At 37.5% G+C, this 19,851-nt stretch overlaps 1 protein-coding gene across 1 annotated transcript in view; it reads left to right on the top strand.

The window, feature by feature from the left end:
- Nucleotides 1-19,851, top strand: part of ARHGAP15 (Rho GTPase activating protein 15) — a 503,050-nt gene that overhangs the window by 339,946 nt on the left and 143,253 nt on the right. The window lies entirely within an intron of this gene.

Here is a 19,851-nt window from a genome sequence, read left to right as displayed (position 1 = left end):
ATAAGTATTGGTTTAGGAAACAGAAAAAATAGAACATAAAATAGTGAAAACAGTAGGGAAACTGGAGATGAGAAAGAGAAAGTGAGAAAAATGAAATAAAATGACAAGATGAAGTAAAACGTACAAACCAAGGATTTGGAATAAGAAAAAAAAATGAAAAAAATTAAGTAAATTGAATATTGAATGTTAAACAAAATTTGAATAAGCAAGCCTGGAAACTAAAGGAACAGTGGAGGAAAAAGGAAAAGACAGATGCTTTAAAAAGAAGAGAACAAAACTTTAAGGCTAGGCTGAAATCCTGGCTTAGTGGAAGCCAACGGTAAGTTTGTTCAAGATGTCACCCAAGGGAGCAAGACCAGAATGATGAGCATTAAAGAGACACATAACATGAAAACTGAAATACAAAGTTATAATTACATTTAAATTTAAAAGTAGTTTTAGTTTTCCACAAGTATTACCCAAACCAGTGTAACATTAATTGATACATGACATTTTACGAGTGTTTTAACGATTATTGGTAGTTTGTAGGTAAACACTTCCCCAAACCATTCACGTGGTTACTATTCTTGGCAAGGTCTGAACATGCAGCATTAACATTATATAAATAACTAGATGAATATCATTGACAACAATGGCCTCTCAAATATGGAGTCAAGAGTGATGCATTAAAATTTATTAAGGGCTTCCTGAATTAACCAACTCTACATTCTACGCTGTTAAACTCTTCCTTTTTCTTTTTTAATATTGCCTAGAGACCATTGTTAGACCACCAAAATGTTTAGGCTTTTAAAACATGACCACATTATGCTGACCTGGTGTTGTACCATAACACAAATATTATATATTTAGAGCTGGAGATTGCATTGCAGACTTAGAACCCTCAGTTTTGGAGGAGGTAAGAGTGCCTTTCAGGGTCCTGCAGTGTGTTGGGTGAGAGTGCTGTAATAACCTTGAGTCACCAGTAAAACTACTGAATTTCTGCATCTACTGCATACAAGCTGATAGGACAAAATAAATTGAGGGAGTGAAAACTACTAGCTGTTAAATTGTGAAGATTACTGTGCACCTCATATGTAGTAGGTGAATAAGGGAGCCAAGATATTACTGTCAAACAACACTTAAATGTATTTCTGTCACTCAGGTAAGCTACTGCTTTTGGTTGGTAGCACATATTTCTAAAAATATATATTGTATTTGGTATGTATTCTAAAAATACATATTGGTAGTATTATTTCGACAAATGCATAATGTTTGTATCTACAGGTCCCATTTAAACCAGTACCCAAATAACTACCTATTTTAGATGCATCACTTTACTAGAGCTCTTCCTGCTTAGTTCATTGCTATCAAAGGGTCTTATTGATGTTGTCACTGTTGTGCATGTTTTTCTACACCGAATAGAAGTTTCTCTGGTCAATGCTTATCATCATACAACACTGAACCCCTCTAATTCTGGCCTCAGCCCTTCAGATTAGACTGATCCTGTGAAATTCTGAGGGCACTTCACTTCCATTGAAGGTACTGTAGTTGCTTGAATATGATGGCCCCAAATAATGGTGCCCCAATAATTAGAGTCTATATATGGAAAATTTATAAATTTGTTATAATTTTCCAGGTATAGAATCTAATTATTAGAGGTTTTCTTGAATTTGTCCCCCTCCTGCTGCTACAGCAGGGAAAATAAATCTGGGGTCAGGTAGCCCCTGTACCCTCTGCACCCCAACTTCTTCCTATTGCAGTTCCTTACCCCCTCCTCCCTACCAGACCATGATCTCCCTAAGTACATGGAAGTGAGGGGCAAATCTGAAAAAACTAACCTTGAAATAAGCATATGAAAATTACTACAGGCACACATAGATGTAGTTCATCCAAAATTGATTCATTTTACCTTTTTTGAAACTGCTGAAAATACTCCACAAACAGACTTCTAAGCAGCACTTTTGTACCTACTTATATATAGTACAAATTGGGTGATTGCATACAAAATGTTTATTGCATAGTAAATGTTGCATGTCTACATGTGCACCTTTGTTAGGCTGGAGTAAACTAATAAATTCCACAATCCCCCCACCCACCCACCCCCGAGCCCCCTGCCAGCTGGGGATGCTTCAAACCAGCTCACCAGTCCCAGGCATGCATGTAAACATGCACCCAGGAGCAATAATTTGGTGAAGAGGTACTGTTACTTTTAGTATTTCATCTGCCTAGGAATTGGTTTGGCTCCCCTGTTTATATCTACAGTTTGACTGGCAGCTGAGCTTAAAATTCATGAGAACCCATTGTATGAATTTCTGTAAAATGTAACTTTAAGGAACTTGGAGTAACTTGGTGTAATATGACAATTTATTAAAATGCTAATTTGTGGAGAGACAGGTTGTTTGCCAAACATAAAAAGGAGGGAAGTCAAGCCTGGTAATATCATAGAAGACAGCAAAAATTACGTGAGAGGGAGGAGTCAAAGTGACAATTTCTTGGAAGGAGGGTTAATGTAACATGAAAGAGAGGAAAAGAGAGTGGCAATAAAAAAGTTCAAGCCTTGAAGCCAAGGATGTAGAGCTTGAATTGGCTCTGGAAGCAAAATAAAACTCAACATTAATATCAGAGTTTACATGCGACCTCCTTCTTTGAGACCTTATTCTGTGAAATAAAACTCTATCCTTTATGTAATAGCTGTACATCAGTGCTTGGCAGCAAGATAGAAGACTGGAGGACATGCAAGGCTATACCTAAGGGCTAAAAATAAAAGGGAGCAGACTGAAGTTCAAACCCTGAGTTGATTTCTATGGAATGCTCTTCTGTTTTGCCAATGATGTATATCCTTATAGTCCTACCAAGTTCAGTAATTTTGCATTACTGTAACTCCATGGACTTCACTGTGTGTTAACAGATAGCTAGGCTAACTCTTTTAGCCATTGTGTGGGTCTCTTTTGATTCAAGAGGGTAGTACAGAATAATTTTATTGGGAACAGACAAAACAAAACCAGAAGTTCTTATCTTCAGTAACTCCCTAAAGTCTTTGCTAAGTGGTAGAAAAATAGAGAGTGGTGGAGGAGGAAGGAAGCCTTCCCTCAGTATATTAGACCTGTCTATTCTGTCTTGACATCCAAACATTAGATTGACATTATGTTATACCACAAGCTTCCACCTCAATCAGAATGGCTAATTCTATGTAACTAGACAGGACATTATAGTGTGGCTGTTATTTGGTATCATGGATTTATCAACAACTCTGTATACTAATGTCAAAGTCAAATATACGACTAGTGGATTGTCAGTATCATTTTGTCATTAACCATGTAGGGGACACTTAGAAATCTAATTCTCTCTAATGTGGCCAAAGGAAATTAAAAGAAAACACTGAAGTTCTGACAGGTTCTATTTCTTATCTATTGTGTTTGTTCATGTTCATTATGTTTATCTTTGTTAATGTAGCTGAACTGTCCTAAAGGAGTAGGATGATATTTTCTAAAGAAGGGCCTACATAAGTGACTTGGACATGTATTTTCCATTAAAAGACCTTTGAAAATCTCATCCATTAAAATCTTTAGGCTAAGGATTAGCTTTTGTTTAGTTACACATACACAAAAGTGTCAAGGAGTCTTTCCCATATCTCCTAAGCCACAATTGAAATCCCTACTGATTCTCCTAATAGCGTATGCCATGAAATGGAAAAGTCCATCTTTCCATTCTTTAAAAATTCAGTAAGTCTGATCACAACGTTCACGATATTTCAGAGACACAAGGAATGACTTTAAAGTGGCAGGGGGACATTATTTGTTTAAATAACAACCATCTTCTTTTGTGCAAGGGATGACTCTATGGACTGGGGTAAATCTATCTGTGTAAACTGTCCTGAGATTGCTGTAAGTTGCTGCCAGTGACTGTGGAGCTATTGTGCTTGAGTCTCCTTGCGTTAGATATCGTTCAAGTGGCATTACAATGAATACACATTTTTGGGGGGAGGGGGCTGTTGGGTTTTTAATTTAGCATACTGATAACTACCTCTGATAACTAGCCAGCATTAACCTCAAACTGCTGAGATAAAGGTAATAATCTACCAATATTGTCTTGTTTAGTACAAAAGGTGCATCTTGTCTGCACTGTATAATGTCTAGACCAGCATATGCCAAAAGTTCTGGGTTTCCTCCCTACAATAGAAAGCCAGGCACTTTTGTACCCCCTGCTTCAGCCGCTGCTGTTTCTCTCCACCCTTCTCCCCTCTGCCCCCCCAACAGTGATTGCCACCAATTCTTCCTGCCAGCAGCAAGCAGCAGGGAGAGGAAGCAGTGGCAATGGCTGAAGTAGGAGAGCATGAGCATTCAGATTCACCATGGTGGTGCCACAGATTGCTGCTGTGACTTCCACAGGACGCTGATGTTTCCATATAACCTGCTCATTTACATATCTTCCAAAACTAAATCATGAGTTGATATTTAGGGTGTGAACAGGAGTACCTTTTGAAATTTTTCCAAGTAAAGGAGGCTTGGAAACATTTCAAAAGGGTTTTGTTTTAGATATGGGACACATACAGCCCCTGTGGTGTCTGCTGGCTGAAACATTCCTGAATTGCTGCAGGTTCATGCAATTGCAGCTCTCAAGCCAGATTGCACTGGAGAAGGCCTCATCAGTTTACATCTCCAATCCCCTTCCCTCAACAAGGATGGGGTAGAGGGGAGGAGAAAGTGGAGAGTACTTGAGTGGAGTCCATAAGCAAAGGTGTCCAGCTTCAAATCCCCTGAAATTCTCTTTCCCCCTCTCAATAAAGCACAGAAGTAGCGGGGATTGAGGCTAGAGCACCCAGCTCTGGCAGCAACAGAGGCCTCGGGAGTTGCGAAGGGTCTGGCAGGGTGGACGAGGAATGGTAAGCACAACCCTGGTGGCTCTGGCTATAACTTAGCTCTGGTGGTAAAGAAACAAAAACTCAGACAGGGTCCACATGTTAAAGTAAAAAAAGGTGAAATGCTTCAAAATAATACATTTTCTTCTCAAAGGGTACTGTTTTCGAGCGCTTCATCCACGCCTCGAACATTTCAAAGGGCCTGTATGTTTTAGTGTTACTTCAATGCTTTGCTTACTAGGTATCATTTCTTAACTTGCAGAGCTCCTTCCTTCCTTCTTTCCTTCCTCCTTCCCTTTCTCCTTATATGTGGTTATCTTTCTGTCTCTGTCCATGTATCTTTATTTTTCCTTAGACTAAACCAGAAAAATAGTACTTTAAATATGAGTGTTTATCTTATGCTATTTCTCTTCTGTATGTCATTTATTTTCCATGAAAATTTAATGCAACGATAGACATTTGTTGGTTAACAGTCTAAAAACTACTTTTAAATGCCAGGAGTTTAACATGTGATCAATTCTTGTTCAGCTAAAGTGCTTAGGGTTTTATTTCTCCATCAAGAATTCACCCTTAAATCTCATACCATCCTTCCAAATTCTGTGTTGTGCATCTATTAAATATCTCCTGGCTTCACTGCTGTTGTAAGTTAAGCAGCATAGGAAAAAAAAATTGAGCTATTTTTAATAGAACAAATCTGAGAGCAAAGTATTAACTCTGGTTCCTGCCTCTGTGCTGTTAACATTATCTGCAGCATCAGAAATTTACTAAAAAGTAGGAGAAAATAAAGAAAAGGGAGCAAGGTAACAACTGACAACTTCATCAATTGATCGGGAATAGGAAGAAACAGGGAAAGACAGTCTCTGATTTTTTTTAAATCTCTCTGATATCCATTTCATTCTTTGTTTTTAGTTAACTAGATCATTTTTTCCCTTTATTATCATTTCTTAAGCTGAGGTAATTCCTAAAGCTGACATTCTTGCCAGCAATAGCAGCTATAGCACAAAATATGTTATTTACTGTAGTCCTTTGCACAGGATTTTCTTTCTGTATGTGAAGCCACTGATATTGTACCTTTTTGCTTCCAGGTGACAAGATTATCTTTTATCAATGATTTATTTTTTCCATTAAAAGCTGAGGAGATCACTTGATCAAAAGAATGCCAGACCACAACATCTTTCAGTTCTTTGGAAACACTAAGTCATCATTTTTTCAGGACCATTGATTTAAGGAACTGGAGGTTGCAAGGACTGTCAGTGGCAGCAAGAGACTGATATTTTTCTTAGTTTATAAGTGTTTTAAGTGCAGTTATTGAAAACATAATTAAGAATAATTCCTTTCAGGCTCACAAGAAATGGGTCATATGCCTTCAATAGATATGTTGGAAAGTGGAAATAAGTATATATGGAAAGTACTGGAGATCCCAGTCTAGGTATTACATATGAGCATGTTACAGAAAGCATCATTTCAGTCTTCATTTCCATAATTTTCAGTAATGTTGAAAGAATGGAGATTAGGGTTTAACTACCCATGGAAGTTGCTGCTCAGAAAGTTAGATAGTGAGGCTGCTATTCTGCGCTACATCTACATGTGGACCCCTAGGCCCAGATCCCATCCTGCCTACTAGACCTCTAAGCCTACATAACTACACACACACACACACACACACACACACACACACACACACACACCTTAATGCAAAATTCATCGGGTGCAGAAATTGGGACTCTTTAAATCTTACATTCTTTTCCATCTTCAATAAGATGGATGGAAGATACTCTCAGCTGTGCTTCATCCATAGCCTCCGGTTTAGTGGGAAGTGTGGCTACACAGTGAGAAGTGTGGCGTATTACTGAGAAGGGTCCATTACCCTAAGGTATTGGACAAAATGTGGGTGTGCCTCCTCACTACTTCTATGGTTTAAGTGCTTGAGGTTAATATGAAGTCCTGTTCTAAATGATGGCTTTCAGGGACTCAAGCAAGGTGGAACAGGATGTCACTTAGATGCATAGACACCTAAAGAATGCCTGAGCCACTCAGTTGCCTAATAAGTTGAATACAATCTGCCCTTAGGACACCTAATGGTGAGACCATGAAGTATGCTGCCTCACACACAGTGGCTACGTCTACATGAGACATTACTGCATAGTCATTACAGTGCATTTATTTAGTACTTTTATTAGTAAGTACTAAATAAATTCCAGGAACCGGAGTTACTGCGCAGTAGCATCGGCGAACGTCTTTTAGGTGACGCTACTGAGCAGTAGCGTATTAGCACTGTCTGTGCTGTGACATGCTACTGTGCAGTATTTTTTGGCTACTGAGCAGCGTCTTGTGTAGATGCACCAAGTGCTCACTAAGAGTACCTACATAAGGAATAGAGTGCTGTAAATTCGTGCTGCAACTTGCTGAGCACTAATTTCTCTGTATAGGAAAGGCCTGAATTATCCTCCTAAGAAAAAAATGGCATACATTGGTGAAGAGATGGAGAAAAGCATATCTTTTTACACAGGTGATGCAGTATCTGTTTTGTACCTAGAAAGGCATTTCCTTTTCTGGGACTGTCAAGCAGTTTTCATGAGCATTGAATTAATAGAAAAAATAAATATATAAAGGGAGAATAATACATGTCTGAATCTCTAAAATTGTATCTTAATGCTTATATATTCAGTGAAACTAATCAAGGCATACAATTTGTTTCATGCAGTAAATGTTGATTACACATAAAACAAGATAGCTCCTAACTGTCTTTATATCCAGTATTTTTTTTCAAAATGCTTGGTATTTGCAGTGCAGATGACCTTTGAGTCCTGTTATTTTTATTTGGAGTACCCTGTGCATTAACTTCAAAACACAACTTACAAAGGTCAATTACTGCATTTTTAGTGCCTAGGTACACTTTGTAGGAAGAAAATGAATTTTTACAGGGGCTAAATATGACATAATTGCAAAAAAGTGGATTTTATGGTAAGAGGAATACCAACATAATTTCAGTTGGTACACTGTACTACATTAGGGAGGGAAAGGTATATTTATTACCAAGCCAACTACCTTCTCAAGTTAACAAATAATATAGTGGCAACAGAAATTAGAATATTTCTTCTCTTATCATGCTATAAGAAAATAGTGATATTCGAGTTCTATTTTTAAAAAATCAAAAATAACATGTAAACTACAAATATGTTAGCCAATTGAGAATATTTATTAACTAAATAATTTAATAATAAAGAAAATGCCTACTTGATTAATTGTTACAGAGTAAAAATTACAATAAAACTGTCTTGATCAGTGCTTTGCAGAAGCACCATTACTGTCTGTGCAGTTGTTTAACAAGGATTTAATTGGAAAGATAAGTGAATGCACATTTAAAAGTATTGTTAATTTGCTTTATAATCACCCCATCCTTCACAGTATTGACAGCACCAGGCACAAACCCCTTTCTCTTTTACAAGTATTATTTTCCATATGTGCACAATAAACTCTGAAGCAGTAATTGGAAATTTTATGGATTAAAACATACCTAGTGTATTGAGTTCATAGGTGCAGTATTCCCTTTCCAAAGGTAACTCATGGGTGGCATTATTGGTAGAATCACTGCCGATATTCTTTTGTGTGCTTTTTAAACATATATCTGGCTACCCAGATTTAGATTTAAATAGACCACCGAAAACTCTTATTGCACTTCTCTTTTTGGTTTGAAACAATAACATCCATCTCTCAAAAGAAAAAACTTTAATTTCTTTAAATTAAATCTCTGATTATATGTATTGTATTAAAATGCTTTGGATAAATAATCAAATAATAATCAAACAACCTACATGGCAAGGAAAGATTTAGAACTAGGCAAGCATCTAAGACTACCTACAAATGTCAAGATGACTCTGTTATTGTCTGTGAAAGGAGAGGAAGAAAACAGTTGAAATATTCTTGAGATGTTTTCTCCACTGGTTTTGATCGTTTGATTGCAATATTAAAAAATTACAGATTTTAGAAACCTGTCAGTCTTTTGTCTGAAAGCTCCTGTTATCAGGAAAAGAGAAGCCTGCATTGATTCAGTTCTGCCTCTGTTGGTAGAGCCTTTTTAGCTGACAGAAGATTGAAATTGTCTTTGAAACTGACTCATCAGGTCAGCACAAATGGGTTGGGTGTTTTTTAAAGCAAACATTTAAAGAAGAAGAAGACACAGCAGCTACTTTTCGCAACTTTATTTTTTTTTTTTTAAAGAAAAAATAAGGTTCCATTCAAAAACACCCAACTGTTTCCACTGACCCAACATATCCATTTCAAAGGCAGCCAGCAGCTTCCGTCCTCTGTCAGTTAACAAAGGCTCTGCGGGCAGAGGCAGAGTGGCTTCAGTACAAGCTGCCAACTTCCAGACAGCAGCTACAAGTCCAACAGGATTCTAACGTGCAGTATAGTAACGAAAGTAGTAAGAATGGTTAATAAAAAAATCTGGAAAACCATTTTCCACAACTTTTCCTTCATTTGCTCTGTGTTTCCCTGTCTTTTAGAATCCTATGTGAAAGGTATGATGGCCAATAAGTTTCCACTCGTGATAGTGGAAACATATTTCCTCCGTGATCCTCCTTAATTCAAGCATCTTTATAAGCTAGTTTCATGAAGATACTGATTACATTTGCTTCATTCTAACAAACTCTGCTCTTAAGTTTGAACCCTAGAGTCCAGCCACATGCTGAAACAAGTGATTTTCAGATAAACCCCCACTACCCTGCATATGTCAGCTTTCATTACTGAATATGGGCTAGGCTGTGAATCTCTTACTCACTTTGGTGAATAGTTATTCATATGACTTAATCACATAGAAGTCTCTAGGTGTGAAGCCAGTCATGTCTCCTAACTTTCCTCTTTGAAACATCAGACTCTGCTTATTCTGTTTTTTTATTTATTAATTTTTTTATTTTTGCTAAATTAGAACTAAAATGCCTTGAATGCATGAAAAAATGTCTCTCTCTTTCACACTTCTCAGGCAGCCACAGAAAAATAAAACAGTCTGAAGCAATTTTCAGAAGTAATTATAAAACAATTTGTTCTTGGGTTAAGATATGCACATGCCAAGTTGCAGCTAAGAACTTTATTTTATTTCTATTTTTGTCAAGTTATCAAGCCCTGAGAACAGAGGAATATAATGGAAAAGATGAACTGACCTTTAGCTTCAGCAGCACAGAGGTGATTAATTAATGTCTGTATGTTGTTCATCCAGCCTTTTTAAAGACTCCAGTAGGGGGTGCTTTCCTTTTCTTTCTGTGACCGAAAAAAGGGTTGTGTGTTTAAATGGTCAGTCCTAAGATATAGACTTTTCTGTTTCATTTCGTATGTGAGTCACACACTCTCCTTTTTTGGAAAAGAATAAAATATAGATACAATACTGCCAATATCTTCTCTTTGAAAATACAAGCCAAGCTTCACAATCTGATGAAAATAATAGTCTTTTTGTATTCCACAGCTACTCATTTTTGTATTTTTTGTGATTATGTATGTAAAATAAAAAATACAATATCTTTATTATAGCTGATGTTCTACTAGATTCACTTTGTTCTCAGTGTGAAAGAACTAAAGAGGTAGAAGTAGTGGCTGGCATGACTTTCTAATCTTTAGTCTTAGATGTAAAATATTTTCTACCAGTCATATTATCATGGAGTTTCTATTCAAAACAGTTTAATGAAAAGGTTAATAGAATGAGAAAGAAGACTTATCCTGGTATGGTCAGTCACTTTCGTACAATGAATCACGTGACAGGATGTGCTTGACGAAACCTATAGGACATGCTTTTTATTTCTTCCATTTCTTATTAACATTAATGTAAGTTTTTTGTTTAATAGCACTTCCAAGATTAATGTTGAAAAGGGCTCTGGCTTTGAAGGCTTTACATAGTTGTTAAGGGATTGGCACATTTTGGGGTTCTCTCTGTTCTTGTGGATAACTTCTCTCTTTAAGGCAGTATTTTGAGCTGGTGCCACTCTTATAGGGAATGTCAGCGATAAGGAGTCCAAACAAGAAGGAGGATAAATTATTAAGCATAGTACCATGAGAATAATAGGTTAAAATTAAGCCAAAGAAAATGTACACTGAAGTTCGGGAAATCTTTCTAGATGTAAACTTTGGAAAACTACAGAATAGACTCCTGATGGAAGCCAAGGCTTTGTATTCTTAGAGACATTTATAAGTAGGCTAGCCACAAATTTTAGAAGTATTGTATACAGGGTTCTCCTGTGTTAGTAAGAGAAACTCAGGGCAGAATCCTATTTCACTGGCTGCACCTAAATAGCAGTTATGCAGATTACATTCAGCTGCTGGCATGCAAGCATCCACGTGCCCACTGAGTGTGCTCAGTAGGGTTCCATGTGTTCCGGCAACTTTATGGTGTGACATGTTCTCCCAGATACATATATACACCTGGGCAAGTCCTGAAATTGTACCTGGACAAAATCCCATGTTGTCCAGATTGTGCTAGGCACCAAAAGATTAGGAATGCTTCTGTTTTAATTTACCAACCTAGTGGTTAGAGCACTTGTCCAAGGAGACAGAGGTCCAGGTTCTAGGACATCTATTTCCCATGCTTCTGGGCTTTGCTGGTTGCTCCCCCTTTACCTATCCACCCTTTTTTTTCTCCTATATGTATCAGGGTGTTTTTAAGTTTTACCAGAGGCATTGGGTGTAGGCTAAAATCAAGACTGGGAACTTCAACTGGGGGGTATTAATTCTCCTGCTAGGAGCAAAGCCAGAGATTCCAAGCTAGAGCATCTCAACCCTCTGCTTAGGGTCGCACTGTGATATTTGGGGTCAGGAACGAATTTTACCCCATAATCAGATTGGTATGGACTGTGGGAGTTTTCCCCTTCCTCTATAGTGTAGGGTGTGGCCCTCTACCGGAGGTCTCTTGAAAATACTGACAACAATTGATAAAACTTGATGTCTTTCAGTATCAGGTCCAATATGGCGTATAATGTTGTGGTTTACATGTAACCATGACTAGCAAACATGAGTTTGCAACATGAAGCTTCAACAGAAATGAGTAATGTTATGCATGGATATGTTACGTAATATGCTGAGTAGCATTAGAAAAAAAATGAACATTTACCACACTGTGGAATTTGACTTTATCATGGTATTTGTGGTGTTCTCTATACTTAAAATGGAAAAAACCACAAATACCACGGTAAATTTAACTGCTGTGAATGGTAAGGAAGGGCTGATTATTTTGTTATACCTTCCACTGCAGAGATCCTTCATGTAATAGTAGTGACAGGTAGTAATACTCATATCATCAGTGCAGCCTTATCTGGAGTTCTGAGCATGTTTTTGGGAATGTCACTGTGAAAATAAAACAGCCACAAAACAAAGAAAACTTATGTGTATAACATATTTGGAATGTGCATAGGACAAAGTTACAGAAATTGTTGTTATGGTCTCAAAAACATAAGGGGGATACAGGAATATGATATTATAAGGAAAGATACAAATGAAGGGATTGACTTAGTTATGGCGATCACAACTATTTTACAAGAAGATCTCTTCCGATGCTTAAGACTATCATGCTAAGGACACGTAACAATAAGATAAATTGGTTTATGGAGGATCTGCCACAAGATAGCCCCAAGATAACTTCAACAGACATTCAAAGAAAGAGAATATAGTGTTTGAATAAGGAGTATAGGAACATATTAGAAGGTTTCTTTCAGTCTAAATATTCATAGGGCAGATCATCCACTAATTAAATTATTATAGGTAAATTGAAGCAATAGTGACCACCTGAGACCTTTCCCATGTAGAACAGATTGAATTTTATTAGTAGATGTTTAGGATTGTGAATCCAAAAAGATGACAAAGCTATTAGGGAAATACAAATCTCCCAAGCAAGGGACTAACATTAGAGGGATGGGGGTGAGGAGGGGAATGCAACTAGGTTACAGAAAATACAATGTTAGTCAACTAAGTCTGGGGGTGGGGGGAGGGGAAGGGGTGGGAGGGGGTTTGCAATGCTGAGAGGGAAAGAAGATAGATATACACAAACCCGTATCTGAGCCAAAAGGCTGAGATCAAAAACATCATTGAGTATCTCCCTAGAAAATTTTAAAGTTACTATCAGGTGTGCTTAAAAACTTCATTTCTTAAGTTTTCTGGCTTAAATGGAATTATCTCATAAGCTAAGAATGATATTTCTCAGTTCTGTAGACTTTAAATGTTCACATCCTTGGCAATTTCACATAATTGAAATACTTTGTGCATGTGTGCACACATGCTCTTTCTCATACTCTCCCACCATCTGTATGCATATATAAATACACCATATTTACTCAAATACAAGACAAGTTTTTTTCCTTCATCTTACATTCATATACAAAGAAACCTCATTAAATACTTTGGCTATATTTGGCTGCTAAAAGCTTATGAAGTTGATTAAATGCAACCAACACTGAGGATGACTATAAATTTTCCCTTATATTAGGCAAACATATAAATAGGAACCTTTTTTTTTTTTTTATGTGTGGCCCTTAAAACAATGAGCAGTTGCTCCACCAGGAAGGAATGGGACCTGGGCCTGGAGATACTGCAATTCCAGGCTGGCGCCAGGAAGATAGGAGCAAGCCCAAACACTCTCCCATTGGTGCCAAAAATGCTACAAAACCTACCACAAAGATAGGTTGGTACAATTTATCTGAATAAGGTATATGGTAGTGCCCATTGAGTGCAGTCTACCTCAGCACTGACTTTTTCAAGCCATGGTGATCCACTACATTGAGTATATTCTGACTTCTTATTCACTCCCTCAGATGAGCTGTGCCTCTTTCCCATTTTCCAATTATTTCTGTTTTTTCACCAGCCTTAAATGTCTGGTAAACATCACCAAATAGGACCTCAAACAGTTCACCCAGAATCCCTCTGTTGGCCCCTCTTTCAGCCTGTTGCATATGATTGTGCCCCGCCCTCCATGCAGTGAAGTTGGACCAAGTTGGACTCACATGGATTTGAAATTGATTTGGTTGATTTGATTTAGGACCCCAACATTTTCCTAAAAAATACTTCCTATTATGTATAAATATGTGCAAAAGTGCTGCTTAAAAGTGTGTTTATGGAGTACCTGCAGTACAATTTACAGTAGTTTCCAAAATAGGTAAAATGCATTAATTTTGGATGAACAAAGTCTATGGGTACTATATGCAAATTACTACAGCTATGTTTATTTCAGGGTCTTTTTTTTCAAATTTGTTTCTCACTTCTTTGAGCATGGGGAGGAAAAGGTCTAGCAGTAAGGAGGAGGGGAAGGGGCTGCAGCAGAAAAAAGCTGGGGGCATAGAGGGGAAAAGGCCAGCTGTCTCCCCAGATTTATTTCTCCTGTTGTAGCGGTAGGAGGGGGACAAATTCAAGACAAACCTCCACTAATTAAATTATATGCCTGGGAAGTTATATCACATTTATAAATTTCCCATATATGCTATCTAATTATAGGGGGGACATCTTATAATCAGAGTCATCTTATATTTGAGTAAATATGGTACATAAATTCTTCATTTCCCTCTCCCATCACAAGATCTTCACTGAAGAGGTACATCAAGAGGAATAATTCTCTTCTGAAATATTTCTTACTGATTATGCTGCTCTAGCTATTAAATAAATACTCTTAATATCCAAAGTTCTGGACTACACCTAGTGAAACAGGTGTGTAATCCTGAATTTCAGTGCTATAGAATGTCACCATGACAGTCTGGATATTTTGAGTCTTAACTCAATATAAAAATAAGTTAAAATCAAACCCCTGTATCTGGACAACAATTTCAGTAAGAATTGTGAGTGTATTTTTTCTCTGAAAATAAACCCATAAGTTTGTGGTCTTTAATTCAAAGTGTCTTCCCCACTTATTCTTACTATTATTCCATATATAGCATTGTGACTGAAACAACTGAAACAATTAAGATGTGTAGCAGGAATCCCTAACCCCTGCTAGATGAGAGGTAGCAAACCAGGTACAAAGAGTGAAAGAGCAGCAGGGGAGAGGCCAGTGGCTGCAGGTCAGGTTTAATCTGCAACATGAAAGCAGGCTGAGTACTGGGATAATTAGAAACCCCTGACCAAGAAGAAGGCCATGTGATCAAAAGAGGTGGAGCCCAGCTTACTAAAAGCCTGGACTCTCAACCAGAGAGTCCAGTTTGGTCCTGATGGCTCTATATCTCTTTGTATTTAGCTTGCTACCTACCCCTCAAGTAGCAGGTCTTAGGAGTCCCTGCTGCAACATGTCAAATTAAAGAGAAGCACTAGATCCTCTGCCATGTTTGTGCTCAAGCTAAAATAACTTACTTCCTCAAGAGCCTCAAATCTTTTGTCACCTAACTGGCCCACTGGCATGTCTCTCCTTTCCCACCCCTACCCCACAGGGGGAGATCTTAACTTGTGTAGACAGTTGGCTCCTCTGTCAACTGTTTTCTGTGTTAGTATAGGGACATATTGGCCATTTATAGATTTTACATTTTTCTAGGTATAATCTGGACTACAGCTGTCACTATATACACGGACATCTGTAGTCCAAATTAAAATTGGCTCCAGTCCAAATTAACTGATCTTCATTGAATGAGGATTAAAGTTAATGTAGACTAGGGCAATCCGAATTAGGCAATTAAAACTGTATGAATTACCATGTGTATACATATAGGCATTAGTTTTAGGGGAAAACTAGAAACTCAGATAAGCATTCCTTATGAATGCAGATATGCATTGCAAATATCAATACCCTCCAGGGAAATTCAACTGGATTTTTGCTATCAGGCTATCAGGCACAAAGTAACTGAGGCTATCAGGCACAAAGTAACACCTTTACAAATGTGCCAACAACACCTTACTAGGACTAAGCATCAGTATCCTGACTAAACCCCCAGCCCCACGCAAGCACTCAGGCTACTGGTCTGTGAAGAAAGGGGCAAATGCTTTCAATCATCTACTAACCCCTAATTTGAATTGAAATTTGATTTGAACTGTGACTGATGAGATTCTTAACATGGTTTAGAAAACAGTGAGCACATGTACAAATGGCCATTGGGGCCAAAAGCTTTTTTCTTGGGAGTGACAATAGGATGGAGCTATGTTTAGCTACAGGTGGCATAAACTAAAGGAGCTCTTAAAAGGCTTGAATTCATGCCAGTACAAACCAGTCCTCTGAATCAGAAACCTATGCCTGGCTCCTAGAAGCCCCCACTCCTTACAATCTTTCCTGCTTGATTTAAGACCAGTTTAAAAAAATATAAATGAGATTTAATTTCATCTCACTCCATTGCATTTTAGGCCTGGCTGTTTATATGTTCTAAACTGTGTCAGATTGCATTGGCTGAGCTGTTAGAAGGTCAGTAAGGCCCATGGTCTCTCAAAAGAAAAAAAATCACACACTATTGGTGGATTTTTACTTGCTTGTAATATACCAATGAGAGAGATTTTTTTTCCAGAGTAATTAGTTTTTTAAAAAAGAAAGGAGACTTCAAAACACATTTCTAAAGACCAAGATTATGTGCTTATAACACAGAAGATTTGAGAATGGCTTAATTAAGTAGATATCAGCACTAGAGAGAAGATGGCTGTAAGAAAGAGGAGTTTCAGAGCTATTGGTAGAACTGTCTTATACAAACTTTTTTGTAGATGATGTGAAGTATGGAAATAGGAAAATAAGTGAGGACAGTGGTTAGTTGGTTCTGTTGTGTGGGGCTGAAAACTGGTTCTTAATGAAGCAAAGGTTAGATGCTTTCAAATGTGTTATTCAGGGAGGATGTTGACATCAGCCAAGGAGTCAGAATTACTGACTTTAAAATGAGTAGTAGGCTGTGTGCAGCAACATAGCATGTTGTGGCATGAAAATAACTGTGGGCAAAAATACATAATGCCTGACTTGCGATCTATATGCCTGAAACAAGATGGAATTGATCACTCACAAGAAAAAAGAATATGCTTGGAAGGTCAAAATAGAGACATGGAGCTCTGCATAAGGACATGTGGATTAAAGAATGATAACAAACATCTGAAGTAGCTGGCAGAACAATATTGAGGTCTTTAGACAGTCTGCTATACCCAGTGATTTGCTTAATCTAGAGAAAGAAACTATTACTTTTGGTCATTCCAGGTTTAAAGCTTTTGCACAGATGAAGATGCCTATATGAAAAAAGATACGTACTTTTATTTTTTGAATCAGGGACACATGACAAAGCATTCAAACATAATGCAAATAATTGCAAACTGATGTATCCAGCAGTTAAAAAATGAATAAATAATTTAGCTTTTACACATGGGCAATCCTTGCTAAAAATTGCAAATCAGAACTCCTCTGTTTGAATGTATTTTATTTTGTTAATGGATGCACTAATATGAAAGGCATCTAATTGTATAATGTATTATTAGTCATTTTCTTTGGCATCCTATTAACTTTAAATAATGCTAATATTTAACATTTTATAACATGCACAACAAAGTTCTTCCCTTTCCAGCAGAAGAAAGAATGCATTAATAATAAATTTTTCATAACTATCTCTACTGAGCATGTTTTGTTACATATTTTTATAAGAAATGTCAAATTCAGGCACCCATTACCACAACTCATGTAAGGTAATATTTTGTCAAACATATTGTGATTTTTCTTAAAATGTAAGACAGCTTGTAATTCATCTAACTGAAAGATTTTAATATGAACTGTATGAACTGATAGGATGTAGCTAAGTGCATCCACTAAACATCTTTTCAGTGATGTTGGTATCAGAATACAAAAAATAGTGATTAATGGCTACTATTGGTAGTGGTCTTCACCACAAGTTGTGAACACTACAGTTGTGGCTGAGTATAACAACCACAGAGAGAAATAAATGGACTGAAGGTATTTAATGGTATCTAACAAATGCAAAACTGTCCCTCTGTTAGAATTGGAATGATTTGTCAGTAAGAGCTGCTGCAGTGCATAAAAATCTTTGTGATGTGGGTTTTTTATTACTTATTTATTTAAATGGGCCAAATCCTGCTCCCATGTTACGTGGGAGTGATGTGTAAGCTGCTTATCTCACATATGCCTTCTCTGTAGTAATCTGACTGGATGAAAAAGTTAGGCCAGTGAGGGGGGCAGAGGTTCCACATCTGTTCTGTTATGCCCCCTCAGCTAGGTTCGAATCTTGTACAAAAATATTTAGTACTTATATAGCACTTATCATTTATAGATCTCAAAGCAGTTTGCAAAAATGGATCAGCATCATTATCTTCATTTTATGGATAAAGACACTGAAGAATAGGAATGCTATATTATTGGTCCAAGATCCACAGTAACTCCATGGCATAGCCAGGACTAGTACTAAAGACAGCTGATTTATAGTATTATTTCCTATGCATTATGCTGTTCATCAAACCCCTCTCTTTAAGCAGACCATAGAAAGGACTGCAATAACCTCTGAAAGGCAGATCTGGCTAGAAAGTATATGTAACAGAGATTAGTCCCCAGCTATTTCCCTTCAAGTTAAAAAAGCACTCCTGCAAGTCACAAGGTTTCCTCCACCCTTCCCAAGTGACCTACTGGAAAAGTGTACTTTCCAGTCTGTCAGTTAGCTGAAACTAGTTTAGTAGCCTGGTAGACTGGTATCTAGAGAAGCAGATTTAATATAAACCATCCAGAAGAGTGGAGCATGTTACCTTTATACACAGAATATCTGAATTGTCTGGTTAATGATAGCGCTAATACAAACAGGCTTGTTTCTTCATTCAGTTTACATTTTTCTTGTCATTTTCTCTGAAGTTCATCATCAGAGTATCTGAGTACCCATTCACATTAATGAATTTATGCTCACACTTTGTGAAGCATAGAATTCTCATCCTCAATTTACAGGTAAATAACTGAGGCACACAGGCTAGGGACAGAAGATACACCTAAACCAGTATAAGTGATTGGAAGCTGGTTCAAATCTGTAACACAACAGATGTTCACTGTGCCTAAACTGCTTCCAAAATGGCCCAAACTGGTTTAAGGTAAGCCTCGGTAGATGTAGGATCAGACTTAACCGATTTAGGTTAAAGCAGTTTATTGAACTTCTGTCCCAGATCCCCTCCAGATTCAAATTAATTCCCCCACAGCATCTGAGGATGTTTTGCACCTCTCCCACAAACCCCTCCTTCACAGGGTGTGTGGTCTAGCCTTGGCCCAAGCTGTCTACTCCAGCCAAGCAGGGAGGCGTGCTGTCATGCTCTCCGGCTTCTGGCCTAGGTCACTGCAGGCATGAGGCTGCATTTCCAGAATCAAAAGTAAATGTCCATTCACTTATCTGTTTAATCTATGCATTTTAGACTAACCTGCAAAGATTGAATCGATTCAATCTCAGGCTTTTTGACTGTCTGTACTTAGCCATAATGATTAGATAACTTGCCAGTGATCACATGGGAAGTCTGTTGAAGTGTCATGACTAGAAACTAAATCACCCGGTTCCCAATCCTTTGGCTTATCCATAAGAACATCTTCCTTACAAAATATCCCTTAATTTCAAGTGCAATTGTGTAGGTCCAAGGGGGTATATTGAGACTTGAAGAACTTGCTGACTGTCTTTCATAACAGATTACACACAACCTGTTGAGGAAAAAAAATGGATAAACTGAATAGTAAATGGAGACCTTTCATTTCTAGATTGTTAATTTAAATAGATTCAGGGAATTCAAATATATTTTGGTACATAGGTTTTAGTTTACAATGACAGCAATACCAGCTGTACCAGTCAGGACCTTCAGTTTAATAAGAGCATTCATTATCTATTACTTAGAGTTTGTTCTCTTATGAACCAGTTTTGTACATCTTGCGGCAAGTTCCAGCTAGTTCTAAGCTTTGTAGCAGACTCCAAACTGACTCCTTGTGTGCACAGGTGTCTCATATCCTTCACTCAGCCAGCGTAATCTAGTGACTGAATAAAGCCCAAGGCTTGTAGTGACTGAACAGAAGTACAAATTGATGGATGTTCACTGGGTATTATTTCCAGACTGCATATCTGCATTTTGTTTGGTTA

The sequence above is a fragment of the Alligator mississippiensis genome, chromosome 4 (assembly GCF_030867095.1).
Source record: "Alligator mississippiensis isolate rAllMis1 chromosome 4, rAllMis1, whole genome shotgun sequence".
Taxonomy (NCBI): Eukaryota; Metazoa; Chordata; order Crocodylia; family Alligatoridae; genus Alligator; species Alligator mississippiensis.
The sequence above is the reverse complement of the archived record's forward strand: the minus strand, read 5'-3'. Positions and strand labels throughout refer to the sequence as shown.